The following is a 15,636-nucleotide window of genomic DNA, read 5'->3' on the forward strand; positions in this document are numbered from 1 at the left end:
AGACTCGACTTTACGCGGGGGTTTTAGTAACCTACTCGACGAGTTGGGGGACCGACTCGACGAGTAGCAGCTGTCTGGATGAAACCCTAATATTTAGGGTTTTCACCCTATTTAAACGACTTATCTCTCCCCAAACCAGCCTCCATCGTCCCTCTCACTCCGAAAAGACCCTAACTCGAAACCCTAGCCATTTATTGAGTGTTATTGAGCTTTGTGGTACCTTTTTGTGTGTTTTCAAGTTGGAAAGGAGGAAGGAAGCTTGTGAGATCAAGAAGAAGCAAGAAGATCCAGAGGTTTGGGCACATTTCCAACTCATTTGAGGTATAAAGCTTGAACCTTGACCATCTATCCCTTAGATCTTGTTTTAGGGCTATTTCCTTCCCCTTTTTATGAGTTTAGAGAAGCTAAAATCGGATTTTATGGGTGTGCTTGGTTTTTCACTTCAGATCTGGAACTATTGGGGGTCCTTATGGCATAAAGGTGCCAACTTTGTTGCCATAAGCACCCCATGCATCTTGTAGACCTCTTTTTATGGCTTTTTGAGCCAAAGGCCTCGTGCATGGACATCAAGTTTGTAGTTTTACGTATAAAATGGACCCTAGGAGGCCAAATCTATGGTTTTGATGCATTAAGACCCATTATAATCGACTGAATAGTTTTGGACAAAGAGGGACTCGACGAGTCACTTGGGTGACTCGGGCGAGTCGGGTCGCATTTTCGCCCAAATATCTTCTGGTAATGGTTTTGGTTGAGTGGAAGGAACACTCAGCATGTTAGGGGTTTGTCATGGACTTGAAGATCAAAGGACTCGGTGAGTGGATGAACAGACTCGGCGAGTTCAAGGCAATGTCCTAACCACATGAAGACAGACTCGACGAGTTCAAGGAGAACTCGGCCAGTCTTAGACTGAACACCTTCATATGGATGAAGATGAACTCGACGAGTTCAAGGACGAACTCGTCGAGTCGGTTGAAGATAGTACGATATGTTGTTGAAGGTGAACTCGTCGAGCTCTTGCTAGACTCGACGAGTAAGGACAGGACTATGGAAGTGTGTGGACATGGGGACTCAGCGAGTTGGTGGACCAACTCGGCGAGTCAAGTCAACCAGATGTTGACTTTGACCAAGGTTTTGACCTGGACTTGAGTGACCCTTATAAGGGTTATGAGTATGAATGGATAACTTAGAAAAGTTGTCGTGTAGGGACTGAGGGGTCAAGGAGAGTCGATTTTCACACCGAAGACTATGTAGATACTACACGAAATCAAGGTGAGTTATGTCACACACCCGAACCAAGGATGGCGGAAACGTCAGGGGGCGGAGGGCTTCATGTATAGTATCACAACAAGAGTATACTAGTGCTCAAAGTAAACACAACCAACATAAATATAATTGAAAAAGTTAAACCTTAGTATAAGTTTACATGTTTCTAAATCAATTACATTATGTTGACAAAAATGAAATGTTTGACGCCTTAACTTCCCATCCTTAAAAGCAGCTGATTACCTGATGTACTGATTTCATGAGAATACAAGTAAGTTTTGAAAGAGTGTCAACAATTAATTTGGTGAGTTCATAAGTTTTTGAATGAAACGTTGAAATCCTTTCTTTGTAAAAGTATTGTTTACTCTAGAAAAATCCAATATTTGCGTTTTAAAATGTATTCTAGCCTTAAATGTCAAAGACCGAAATGTAATAGTGTTTTTCCATACTAATAGTAGTATATGCAAGTTTAAGTCGACATAAACTCGTGTAACTGTTAGAAAACCCCGTTAATCATATGTTTTGTTAATACCCCATGTGAGTTATTATAACCATGCTATGACCCAGTCGGCCTTGTATACGACGTTCTTCAAGCGTCGGAATGTTAATGACCCTTGTCACCCCTGGCCTGTCGGTCGAGCTGTTGCAAACAGCTTGGGTGCGGGTTTATCAAACCCAATATAGATCTATACACAACTATCACGCTCTCCCTACAAGAGACTCTGGTTACATTTACAGGACTTTTAATGCGCTACTTTAGAAGTAACGTGAAGCGAATGTCTCACAAATTTATTCATTAACTAATTTACGTAAAGTGAACTGAAAACCCCCATTATGTAGAAAAGAACTCTTTGGGGATGTGATGTAAATGAAACATAAACTATACCTATAGTTTATCAATATGTTTGTAATGTATAGCAAACCTTTTTTGTGTAAGTAGAATGTATAGCAAAACATAACTATATCTATCATGCTTCATTTTGTATTATTTGTAATGATAAAGGACTCTTACAGTTTAGCAAATATTTTCTGTTATATAATTATATCACAATAGAAAACACATGTAAAATATGAAGTCATTTAGATTAACACTTTGTTCAACAAGTTACAAAGTGTTATGAAAGTTGTAAGCTGTTAAACTCGTTTTTAACATTTCTGCAGTGATATAGCAAAATCACAGAAAAATCGCACTGAGTCGAAAATTGAACCCGTAAACTCTGAGAGTTTAGAAAATGTGTCTAGTTTGTTCATAAATTTTATTATGATTTTTAGAAGTCTCTAACTGGTTTGAAAACGTTCATATTCCCAGACGGTCCGAATTCATAGCTACAGTGATAGACAGTTTAGTAAAAATCACCATAAATTGTAGAAAAATCGTGTAAATATGTGCAAGTATTCATTTTAAAGGTATAAACCTGAAATATTTGCATCTATTATAGCTTTGAAAAAAAATGTATAAGGTGTCCAAAACAGTTCGTGAATGGAACTAAACTTTCTTGTGGATAGCTGATGTTTGTGTTTTGTTAAGTTTTTAGTATTTGAACTTGTGTTCTCCCCCCCCCCCCCCCAAAACTTGAATAAAATATGAAAATGTGGGGGTATGAACTCACCTTGAGTGGTTTCTTAGGATGGATGTTGAAGAGAAGAAGTTTCCAAGTCAAGAACACTTGGGAGATACTTAAAGATTTAAAGATTCTATGAACAAATATGATGATATTTGTGTAAGGAATCTATGATTTGAGTGAAAGGATGTAATATAATGAAGTTTAGGATGAAGTCACTTACCAAAATTGGAGGGGAATGCTCAAGAACAGCCTTCAATTTCGAGTTTAGAGAGAGAAAGTGAGAGAGAAATGGGTTTGCTTTTTGGGTGAAAGAGTGAGTAATGTGGGAGGAGAGGTAAGGATTTCCAGCTCTTTTTCACGATTATATGCTGGAGAAAGAGGGTGAAAGGACAAATAGTTGACTAGGTAGGGATGAATAGTGACTGAGGATGGTCATGGAGTGGGTGTGGAGGGTAGCTTGTGTCATAACTTTAAGGAAACGTCAACACTCCACCTCAAAATCTTACCCAATAGATTTTATTCTTGGACATAGGTTTCCCTCCAAAAGTGATTAAATTATGAATATATAGGGTCTTATATGTCAAAATATGAGTTTGGGTGAAAATCTCACGTCAAAATTATCAAAAACAGGCTTAAAATGCAAAAGTTGTCAAAAACCGGGAAGAGGATGTGAGAGGGTTCGCTGCTGAGAAGGTTCGCATCAGAAGAGTTTTGCATTAGAGGGTTCCGTTGCTAAGAAGGTTTGCATTAGAAGGGTTTCGCATGAGAGGGTTTCGCTTCTGGGAAGATTCGCATCAGAAGGGTTTCTCATGAGACGGTTTCGCTGCTGAGAAGGTTCGCATCAGAAGGGTTTTGCATGAGAGGGTTTCGCTACTGAGAAGGTTCGCATCAGAAGGGTTTCGCATGAGAGGGTTTCGCTACTGAGAAGGTTCACATCAGAAGGGTTTCGCATCAGAAGGGTTTCACATCAGAAGGTTTCGTTTCTTGAGAGGGTTTCTCACCCATGGTGCCGTTTTTCATATTTTCTTCCCGTTTCGAGTGTTTTTCAACTAATTGAAGGGTCGGGATGCCCCGAATGATTTTAAAAAATTGAAAGAGATTTTTGAGAGAGATTTGGAAGAGAGAGATAAATTTAGAGAGACTTTAATTGTGACTTTTGTGAGTGTTTAGCCTTGAAATGCAAGGTTCATAAGACCCGGTAATCCTTGTTATGAGTGTTATACGCCCCCAAGGGGTACGAAATAATGTTTTACCTAGTAGTTTCATCACTTACCCTGATTAGAGTTTAAGAATTCTGAACATACGAACTTTCCAAGGGATAACTTCTTATTAAAATAGCGAGTTGTACAATAGTAATATAATGTAAACCCTAATATACAAGGGTTAGTTGAGTTGACCAGTTTGACTTGTTGACTTTATTTGACTTTGACTTGACTAGAAATCGACGGTTGTCACATCATCGCCCCGTTAGAAGGAATTTCGTCCTGAAATTAGTGTTTTGACTGACACTTCAAGAGTTGGGGAAAAGATGCAAGTGTTTTTGTTTCATCTGATCCTCGCGTTCCCAGGTGAATTCGAGTCCTCGTTTAGCGTTCCAATAGACCTTCACAATAGGAATACAACTTTGCTTCATTCTCTTAATCTCTCGATCCATGATTTCTACCGGTTCTTCCACGAAGTGGAGACTCTCGTTGATTTCAATCTCATCGAGTGGTATTACAAGAGTCTCGTCGGACATACACTTATTTAAGTTTGATACGTGGAAGGTAGGATGTATATTTTTGAGTTCTTGCGGTAGGCGAAGCTTGTAAGCTACCGCGCCAATCCTAGCGAGGATCTCGAATGGCCTGATGTATCTAGGGTTCAGCTTTCCTCATTTACCGAAACGTATTAAACCCTTCCATGGTGAGACTTTTAATAGCACTCGATCTTCAACCTGGAATTCCAAAGGCTTTCGTCTGTTATCTGCATAATTTTTCTGTCTGTCTCTAGAAGCCTTTAATCGTTCTCGGATTTGGACAAACTTCTTTGTAGTTTCTCTTATAATCTCCAGACCATTGAGGGTGCTGTTAGGGACTTGTCCTTTAGCTAATTGTGTGTCACCCAATTCATCCTAGCAGAGTGGTGATCTGCACTTGCGGCCTTAGAGGGCTTTAAATGGTGCAACCTTGATGCTAGTGTGATAACAGTTATTGTACGAGAATTCGACAAGTGGTAAATGGGTATCTGTTGAGAGAAAAACTTGGGGACACACTTAAACAAACATTAGAACAAGTATATTGCAGAATAGTTAATCTCAAAGGATCTAAAAGCTCAACAATAATATAGTTAGATAGTTAGATAGTTAGTTGCGGAAAGTAAAGAAATATAAATGAAAACAATTGTTATATCAAGAATAGACTTAAACTGATTCATAACAAGGAATGCATTCACTCCAAGTTAGTAAGGAAGATCAAGTTTAGTGATTAAGTCTAGAAGACTTGCTCCAAAGAGAGGTTATGTTTCAGTAGCAGTTTAGAGTGTGAAGAGTAGTAAGATAGAGAAGTGAAGAAGATAACTTGGAGAAATATATTCAGAATAATTCATAAGTCATCGAGAGATAAGAGAGATGGTTGAAGAAGAAATCTTGTATATTAAGAAGTTAAGAGTTGTATTGAATACATTAGAAAGAGTCTCTATTTATAGAGTCTCGGAATAAACTACTCTATAAGAAGCCATGCAAGGCATGCTGGATAATAGAGTACATTACATAAAGATAAGTAAAGGAAATAACAAAGACTGTGGATGCTCCGGATGCTGAGATGATTGCTGATGGTGAACAGTTGCGGTTGATAGATGATTGTGGTACCTTAGTTCAAGAGGGTCACTTTTATGTTTTAACAATTTCCCCCTAAGTGACCTCTTTAACTTCGGTTCAGGTGTCAAGTTTGAGGAACTTGATCAAAATCCACCAGAATTTTCTAACATTTTCAAGCCAAGTGATTCCTCTAGAAATTTCAAACTTGACTTCGGCAGTAGTGTGCTTTGATCTTTCTACTGCGGTCTTGCAGATGTCAAGTTGTTTCTTGGGCAGGCGGTGCATAGCATTCTTCGGAATGAAGTATTTGACGTTGTCCGCATTTCGTTTGAAAATGATCCCAAGTTCAGGAAAGTTTGTTGTGCCTAATGATCTTTCTTCAAAGCCTTCGGTGGGCATTGGCACAGGTTCAAGTGGGGGAAGATCAAACTTCCTGATGATGGTGGGGTGGATATCCGCATTGATCTTGGCGAAGTCACAAACTGTGTTCCTTAGAAAGGATTTGGCTTTGTCGAGTGCCATTTACATCTTTGGATGCTTCTCTGCCTTGTTTTGGAATACTCTGGCAATGAGGAATATTTCTTCCGGATTCATGCTTGGAAAATCTGCCTGAGTTCGTGTGTAGTCATGCTCTCTTCTGGTAAGAGTGTACTCGACAAAGTCAGCCTTCATGAATTTCCGCATCTTGTATTTTTTAATTGTGGATGGTCTATCGTTAGACCATATGTTTTCCACAGAGGAGCCATGCTTCGCATAAAAGCGATTGAGTCTTTCAAATTCCATAGGCAGTCATTTGTGATCAAGGAGACTGCAGTCAAAGGACTCAAAAACTGCAAACTACTTGGCATTGGGAGAGATTGGAATATCCTAATAACCATCGGAGGGAGGTTCAGCATACGTGAGATGTGGAGTGTAGTCTTCATCTAGTAGCCTGCGGAGCGGATTGACCCATGAGTTAATCAGCGACTCATTTATCATTGTATAAAATCCGCATTCTCTCCATATAAGTTCAGCAAGCTTGGCCGCTTTCCAATCGTGTTTCCTTTGGGCTGTGGCAGGAGAGTCTATGGAACTTGCTAATGACATATTTTCCTCAAGATGTTTGAGGTGAGAAGGAGTCTCAGGCCTATTGAGGATGTTGTTTTTAGGTGAAGAGTGAGGAGATGGAATATTGTGGGATGGTGGAGGTGAGGGCTACGGTGTGGGAATTTTCTTTGTGGTGATGGGAGGACTCTGATGGATGGAGGTATCTGAGCGGTGGACTTCTTCATCACTTCCCCCTCTTCAGGGATGCAATCGAGGTGCTTCCTCAAGCCATTATTTAAGGCCATCCACTTTGGCACAGACTTCTGCAAAGTGAGCTTTCATTGTCTTGGCCAGCTGTGAGTTTTTTGGAGTGAAGGAGTTGAAGAGCAGCTTGTGTATATCCTTGGTAAGCTGGAGGATCTCAGGGCCATGGAAGTTAGAAGATAGGGATTCCTGCATTCTATTGATTGTGGCATGAAGAACAGAGATAGTGGACTCATAGGCAGTATGAGACTCATCTATCACTTTTTGAGATAGAGAAGCTTGGTCCACAATGGCTGTTTGAAGTTCTTGTTTGATTACGGTCACCTCAGTAATGAGGCATTCTGCTGCAGCCATAAATTCTTGATGATCGGCCCTACGGTTGTTGTCAAGAGATCGGATCCCCATTTCGACTTTAAGAGAGATGCGCTCAGCTACCATACGCTCTCTCGTCTCAAGTCTTTCAACTCGTTCAATTAAGGACTGCGGTCCTGGAATATCTTCAGATGGAGGTTGGGTGGGTTTAACCGCAGCCAAAATTTGATCAACTTTGGCTTGGAGATTAAGGAATTCCTTCCTAGTGATAGCAAACTTCTTCTTCTTCTTTTTCTTTTTTCTTTGGGCTTGGAAGTGGAATGTTGAGAACCGTTGGACTCTTCTTCTTCTTCGAACATCATAAGGTTGTCGTCTGAAGGATTTGGTTTGTTGACCTCTTGGATGTCTTCATCATCAAAACCGAAGGTAGGGGCTGAGCTGAGTTCAATTGCTGGCTCTTCATCTTGAGATGGGTTGACTGCGGGAGATGGAACAGGAGTTGAAGTAGGAGGAACCTTTGAGGTAGCTGCAGTTGTGGCTGAAGCTTGAGCTTTCAACAAGGTGTCTGCCATTTGATCCATCCAGGTTTGAACCTTTTGGATTGTGGCAGCAGTATGGGCATTACTGATGGCATTTGCCCAGTACTTGGCCACAGACAGTATTTTTTGTTCGTTCTGTTGTTGTTGTCTGACCTGTTGCTCCTTTTGGGCTTGGAATGCTCTTTTAAAAGCAGCATATTTTTTGATTTCGACATCGGTAGTTGGCTGATACCGACTCCAAGAGTCACTCGAATCTTCGCCGTCAATTCGTTGTGTTCGCACCAAGGTGTCCCTTGGGTTCACGGATCCTTGCACATGAGTGCTCACCATGCCTAAACCACCTGAAAGGAATGGAAGCAGAGTAGGATTTCCCGGGCTTCCTTGGTCTCCTTGACCCGTGGTCAAGTCTGGCCTCGGCCCAGTTCTGGCATGGGCGAAAGAGATGCCCTGCGGATGGAGTGGTGTTTGAAGTGTTTGGGATACATGCAAAAGGATGGAGTCTAACTCCTCAGAAGAAAAAGTATGCAGCCAGGAATCCCAGGAGAACTTAGGGCGATGTCCAGATTTATCTTCTTGAGATATAACTGGGGCGCTGTCTCCACGTTCGGATGATGAAGAGGATGAAACAATCTCACATGATGATGTTGAGTGGTATTCGAGTATGGTATTGAATGGATGTGCGACCATCCCAAGGACTACCGGAGCCTGTTGAGAGGCTACAGTATCAGTCCAGTCACGCATTTGGCCAGAGGTTTCTGTTGTTTTTCTTTTCTTGAGGATAGATATTGGTTGTCTATCTTCCTCAGAGTTACTGCTCGATATAGTGGTGGGTTTGGTTTTTTGTTTCTTTGAGGGTGTGGTTTGTTTTGTGGCGTTCTTCTTAGGTGTGCTAGTTTTCTTTTTAGATGCCACCGTTTTTCTCCGTTGAGAAAGGTTAGAAAGTGTAGTAGCAGAGGAGGCTGCGGTACCCTTAAGAAGAATGGTTGTAGAAGGAAGAGGTGGGGTAGAAGGGTATGGGATAAGACCCTCCATGGCCTCTATATGATCTGAGACATCAGCAGTCTCAAGACCAAGCAAGGTAAGAATGCGAATGGGGAGCCTGCGGATAGGTCCAAATAAAGTTTGATCAGAAGAGGGATTGTACCTTTTGAGATCTTTAGTGACAAAAAATTGATGTCACTGCCCATGTTGATACCAGCATCCGCATGTAGATCAAAAATGCACAAAGACCAGAATTGAGCAAAGGTGAGCTCGGTTGGGTTCTCCCTGGGGTGCTCTTTGGGAATGTATTGGAGGAAATCATCCCAAAGAATCTGGCCATAATTGACATCGTGGCCCGTATAGATGCTCCACACTAGTTCAAGGAGCTTCAAACCCATGTTGTCAATGCCTCCAGTCCTGCCAGAAAGACAACGGATGACGAAGTGGAATACGAACTGCCAAACCGCAGACAGTTGATTCTTCTTAAACTCACCAATCCCTCGGATCGGTTTCTGATAACCCATTTGGTAGAGTGCGGTGGTGATGTCAGATAAAGATGGTGTGAAGATCTTGTTGGAGGGATGAATCAGATGATTTATGGCAGTCAAGAACTTCTCTTTGGTCAAGATGACCAAAGAATCATTGATGGGGTTAAGATGCACTTCTTGTGGGTTTTCCAGTGGTCTGTATGCAGAAAGAGCAAACTTGAAGAGTGTAGAAACAGGAACAACGTCAGTGAATGCTTCAAATTGACCAAAAAAAATATGGTTCTTGAGATACTTGATCATCAGTTTGGTTGGGGCATTGTACGACTGATGATCTTCAAACACTTCTCGGAAGTGGATTGAAGCAATCGTTGGAGATGTGGAACCAGTTGGATTCATGGAGCCTAAAGCCTTGGATTCCTTCTTTGATGCACCTGATTTCGCCATTGAGAGATGAGAAATTGGAGTTCTTGAGAGTTTATGGGAGTTTGGGAGAGTTGAGAGAGAACAATCGATTAAACAGAGAGCGTAAACGATTTTAGAGAAGAAGATGGGTTTATAAAGGAGGTAAAAGGATTTTAACCCTAGGTAAAATATAGAAAGGGGGTAAGAAGTTGAATGGGGTTTTTGGGGGGAATCAATGATTCTGGGATTGAATCTCAGCCATACGAAGATGAAACGGGTTTTGGAGAGATTTTGAGAGATCTTAAAAAGGGGTTTGCATTTAATGGCAGATTAGACGCATGGGAATACGTCAGATAAACGTGGGGTGATGAGAGAGAAAGTTGTAACTGATGGGACGTGGTTGGGAGAGGAAAGGACAAGTTGGGGATGGATTTATTTGGGAATCGTTCTTTTTGTCATCATCCCTAAAATAGGTCTGATACGGGGTTTATTCAGAAAGGGAATGTGACAGTTTCTAAAGGGAATGTTTATATTTTATTTAATGAAGGATCATTAAATAGCACACAAAGATTCGAGAGTTAATGAATCTGTTGGAATTTATTTAAGACAATTGCGGATGAAATCATTATTGCGGTTAAGAAAGTTCATTGCGGATGAGCAAAGAAAGATTTCAGAGAGAATCTGTAAGAAAAAACTTGTACAAAGGTCAGAAATAAAAGATCATTAAAACCCATGAGAGGTACGTATGACATATGGTTGCGGTACCTAGATTGCGGTACCAAAAACATCTATCATATGTAATTCTCATTTAGAACCGCAATGGAGACCAATGATGGTTTGCGGTAGCTAACACTTTATAAAGAATTGCGGGTCCGGATTCATCATTCCAAACATTTGTAAGAATGTATTGAGTTTTGTAGAGTCAAGAGCTTTTGTAAAAAACATCAGCAATCTCTTCATGAGTAGGAACAAAGATGAGTTCAATATTACCTTTCAGAATATGATCTTTGATGAAATGATACAGTAACTCAATATGTTTTGTCTTGGAGTGTTGAATAGGATTATGAGAGATCGCTATAGCACTTTCAGAGTCACAGTAAATTGGTATCCGCAGCATTCTGTACCCGTAGTCTAGCAATTGTGTCTTCATCCAAAGAACTTGGGAACAGCAGCTGGCTGCGGCAACATATTCTGCTTCTGCAGTAGATAGGGATACACATGTTTGTTTTCTTGAAGACCAGCTTACAAGTCTTCCTCCTAGGAATTGGCATCCACCTGATGTACTTTTTCTATCAAGCTTGCAACCTGCATGATCCGCATCGGTGAAGGCTTGAAGACTGAAGTCGTTGCATGCGGAATACCATAAACCCATTGATTTGCTTCCTTTAAGATACCGAAGAATTTGTTTGGTTGTGGTCATGTGAGACACTTTTGGATCAGCATGGTATCTTGCACATACACCAGTTGTGAAGACAATATCAAGTCTGCTTGCGGTGAGGTACATTAGTGAACCAATGATACCTCTATAAGTCTTTTGATCCACAGATTCACCAGAGGGATTAACAGAGATCTTATAACCGAAGGCCATAGGGACCTTAGGAGAAGAGCAGTTGTCCATTGAATATTTCTTCAGAAGTTCGGTGGTGTATTTTTCTTGATGAATGAAAATTCCTTGCTGAATTTGTTTGACTTGAAGACCTAGAAAGAAATTAATCTCTCTATTCATGCTCATTTTGAATTTTTTGGTCATGAGCTTAGCAAATTCATCTACCATGCCTTGATCAGTAGACCCGAAAATGATATCATCCACATATATTTGTACCATCATAAGGTGGTCACCATTTTCTTTTCTGAATAATGTGGGATCAATCACTCCTCTTTTGTACCCGGATTAGACAAGAAATTCAGAGAGTGTCTCATACCAAGCTCTTGGGGCTTGTTTCAGGCCATAGACTGTTTTTTCAAGCTTGTAGCAGTGGTCTGGAAATTCAATATTTTCAAATCCTGGAGGTTGCTGAAGATAAACCTCTTCTTTTAGTTCACCATTGAGAAAAGCACTCTTAACGTCCATTTGGTGTACCTTGACATTTTTGTGGGCTGCGTATGCTAGAAAGATTCGGATGGCTTCCATGCGTGCTACCGGAGCATACATTTCATCGTAGTCAATGCCTTCTAGTTGACTGTAGCCCTTGGCAACAAGTCTTGCCTTGTTTCTGATGACTGAGCCAGATTCATTTAGCTTATTCTTGAAAACCCATCTTGTACCAACAATAGTATGACCTTGTGGAAGAGGAACAAGTTGCCATACTTTGTTTCTTTCAAATTCTTCTAATTCTTCTTGCATTGCGGCTATCCAGTCTGGTTCAAGCAAATCTTCTTTGATCGTTCTAGGTTCAACTGAAGACATAAATGCTGCATAATGGCAGTGATCAGATAAGTCCTTGGAAGACCGAATCTGGATACCTGCGGATGGGTTGCCAATAATTTGACATGGTGGGTGGTCTTTCGTCCATACATGAAGATGTGGCAACAGATGATCAGTAGCTGCGGTAGAAGGGATATCTTGGATGTCAGAGGTATCGGCGGTTAGGGATGGCAGTTCCCCCTGGACTTAAGAACATCCTGCTGAATCATCTTGATCTACTGGAACAGAATTTTCTTGAGGAATCGGCAGAGGTTGAGGTTCCCCCTGGAATGCGGATGGGAGTTTCTCTGGAGCCTGAGAAGGTTCCCCATGGAATGCAGATGGGAGAGTGACAATTCTAGGATTGGATCTAGCGTCAATATTCTCTATAAATTCGTCATCTGAGTCCTCCGAAGGTTCGTTTGATGGTGAAGCTTCACTTCGGGCAGGAATGTAAGCAGCATCAGGTACTGGAACCTCAACGGTTGCTACAAGATCCAGAGTAGATCTTTCCCCCTCAACCAGAGAGGTGGAAGTATTGAGCGATACTACTTCAGATAGAGATGGTCCAGATACGTCGGCATGTTGTTGTTGACCTGCAGGTGACACCAGAACTTAGGATAGTTTCGCCATTTCAATGGGATCAAAAAGATCATCATAGTTGATTTCAACTAGATTCAGAGGTCCGGAAGCGGCTGGAATGTCACTTTCCATGATTGCAGTGGTTTCGGTGGACGGAGGTGCAATGCGGATGTGAGAGTCATCAAATTTCACATCAAAGCTTTCAATGATCAACCTTGTTCTTCTGATGAGCACTCGATATGCAACCTTGTTAGTGGAATAACCAAGGAAGATACCTTCGTCAGACTTTTGTGCAAACTTGTTAAGTTGGTCTCTATTGTTGATCACGAAGCATCTACATCCAAAGATATGAAAGAAACGAACATTGGGTTTGCGATTGTTGAGACCTTCATATGGTGTTTTATTGAGACGCTTGCACACAATACTTCGGTTTTGAACAGAGCATGCGGTTGCTACTGCTTCGGCCCAGAAGTAGAGAGGAAGTTGGACGAAGTTAAGCATGGATCTAGCTGCTTCAACGAGTGTGCGGTTCCTTCTTTCTACTACACCATTTTGTTGCGGTGTATAGGGTGCTGAAAAGTTATGAGAGATGCCTTTGGAAACTAGGAAACTATTGAGAAGATGATTAGTGAACTCAGTTCCATTATCACTGCAGATGCGTCTGACTGGAAGCTTGATCTGAAGTTCGATTTCTTTGATGAAGTTAATGAAGATTTGCGGTGTCTCTAATTTGAGTCTAAGAAGGAAGACCAATGTGAAGTGTGTATAGTCATCAACAATAACCAGTATATACTTTTTGTGGTGAAGACTGGCTACGGTTGAGGGACCACAGAGATCAATGTGTAATAGCTCCAGTGGTTCAGAGATAAAAGAATCCATTATCAGAGGATGACTTCCTTTTGATTGTTTACCGCATTCACACGCTGGACAAAGGGTATCGTTGCTGAATTTGAGAAAGGGTAGACCACGGACTAGTTCTCCTGTGACGAGGTTGTTGATGTACCGAAAGTTGAGATGAGCTAGCTTGCGATGTCATAGCCAGCAGACTTCGGATACAGATTTGGACAGAAAACACAGCTGCGATTTACCAATGATGAGAGAAACATCCAGAGGATACATCGTGCCTTTGGAGCGAGATTTGATTAAGCAAGTGCTTCGATCACTCGTCATTATGTGGCAGAATTGATCGTCAAATTCAATGCGATGTCCTGCTTTACATAGTTGGCCAACACTGATAAGATTGTGTTTAAGGCTTTCTACATAAGCAACCTTCTGAATGGAAAAGTTCCCCATAGTGAGAACACCGTAACCTCGGATGACACCGTTTGCATTGTTGCCAAACGTGACATTTCCACTATTGCATATAGGCCTGAAATCCAGAAGGTACTCTAACCTTCCGGTCATGTGCAAGGAGCAGGCACTATCAATTAACCATTCTTCTTCTTGTTCCTCCTTGCACAAAGCCTGAGAATTACACGGTTAGTTTTGGCATCCAAACAAGTTTCGAGCCAGGGACGATTGATGTATTCTTAAATGATGCATGGTCCGAGGTTGCATGGACAGGTCTTTTGTCAACTTTTAGACCTAGTCCTGGGTGTTTGTTCAGATTTGGATTATTATGAGGTTTCTGAAAAGTACGAGGTTTCTGACTTTGATTTGACTTGACATGAGATAAAACCTTTTGACAGCTGCATTGACATTTACAAAAAGAGGGTTTGTCATTGAATCTAACATTCTGCTTGGTCAACGGTTTATAGGGTGAATTGGACTTGGTATTGGTTCGAGGTGGGTAACTTTTGAAAGATTTGACATTTGATTTCTGAAAAAAAAAATTTGAACGAGGTTTAGCATGTGTAAATCTTTGAGTCCCTTTAGGTGGATTTGGTAAGATTCCTTTCCACTTGTTTTGATGTGATTTTAAAAGTGTTGGAGTGGGTAAAATTCCTTTCCAATTAGGGTCATTTGATGAATAGACCTGAAAAATGTAGTTTCTTGTGAGTTTGACACCTTTTTGGGTTGTGTTAGAAGTGGCAGGAATGACTTTTGAAACTGAACTTCCCTTTTTGCTTGTTTTCATGAAAGAAGAGTTTTTTCAAATGTAATTTGTGAAAACAAATTTTTCTGGACTCTTGGATTTTGGAATTCTCATATATTTCTTATTTTTAAAAAAACCTTTGTCTACTTGTGTTTCGAGATCTAATTTCCTCTTTGAAAGCTCTTTTTGCCAAAGATTTTGGTGAACCGCGGTCATTGTTATTCAGCTACGGTTTCCTAGGATTTTTTTGAACGATTTTGAAAACGTGGACTAGAATCATCAGAACTTGAGGATTCTGGAATTTGAGAGCATTGGCCTACTTCAAAATTTTCTATAGGTAACTCATGAAAAATCGGCAGAAGAGTTGTAGTTCCTTGAACTGATGGTCTTGGTAAAGATGATTTGACTACCGCAGAGTAGGTTTTAGATGAGACTGCAGTGGGACACTTCTGGGACATTTGACTATAGTGTGGAACACTGTGGTCTGAGGACAAAGATGGAAAGTCTTTTGAAATTTCGGGGCCTTCAACAACAATTTCTTCATCAACTACAGATGAAGTTTGAGAATTTGAATGAGTGGTGCCACTGATGGGAGTTTGATCACATGTGTGACTAGAATCCTCGGGCACAATTTCGTCAATGACACAATTATTGCTCAAATTGTGTAATCTACCGAAGTGAGTTTTGATATCTTTGGGAAAAGTTTTGTCATTGACAGGGAAATAAAATTCTCTATCAGGAGGGACATACACTCTGTCTTTGTTGAACCGGGGTGAGGAATCCATTGCGGTAGGATACCCATTTGACCAACCCCAATTATATGTATTGTCCACGGTTCCATTGTTTACCAAATTTTCAATAGCCTCACTTTCATTAAACAATTTTTCAATTAAGATATTTAAGCGTACAATTTCTCTCTGAGCTAAATCTCTCTGGTTCAAAGCTATCTCTAATTGGGTTTCACTTAACATTCTAGCA

Source organism: Lactuca serriola, chromosome 2 (genome assembly GCF_051521515.1).
Source record: "Lactuca serriola cultivar US96UC23 chromosome 2, Lser_US96UC23_V15, whole genome shotgun sequence".
Lineage (NCBI taxonomy): Eukaryota > Viridiplantae > Streptophyta > Magnoliopsida > Asterales > Asteraceae > Lactuca > Lactuca serriola.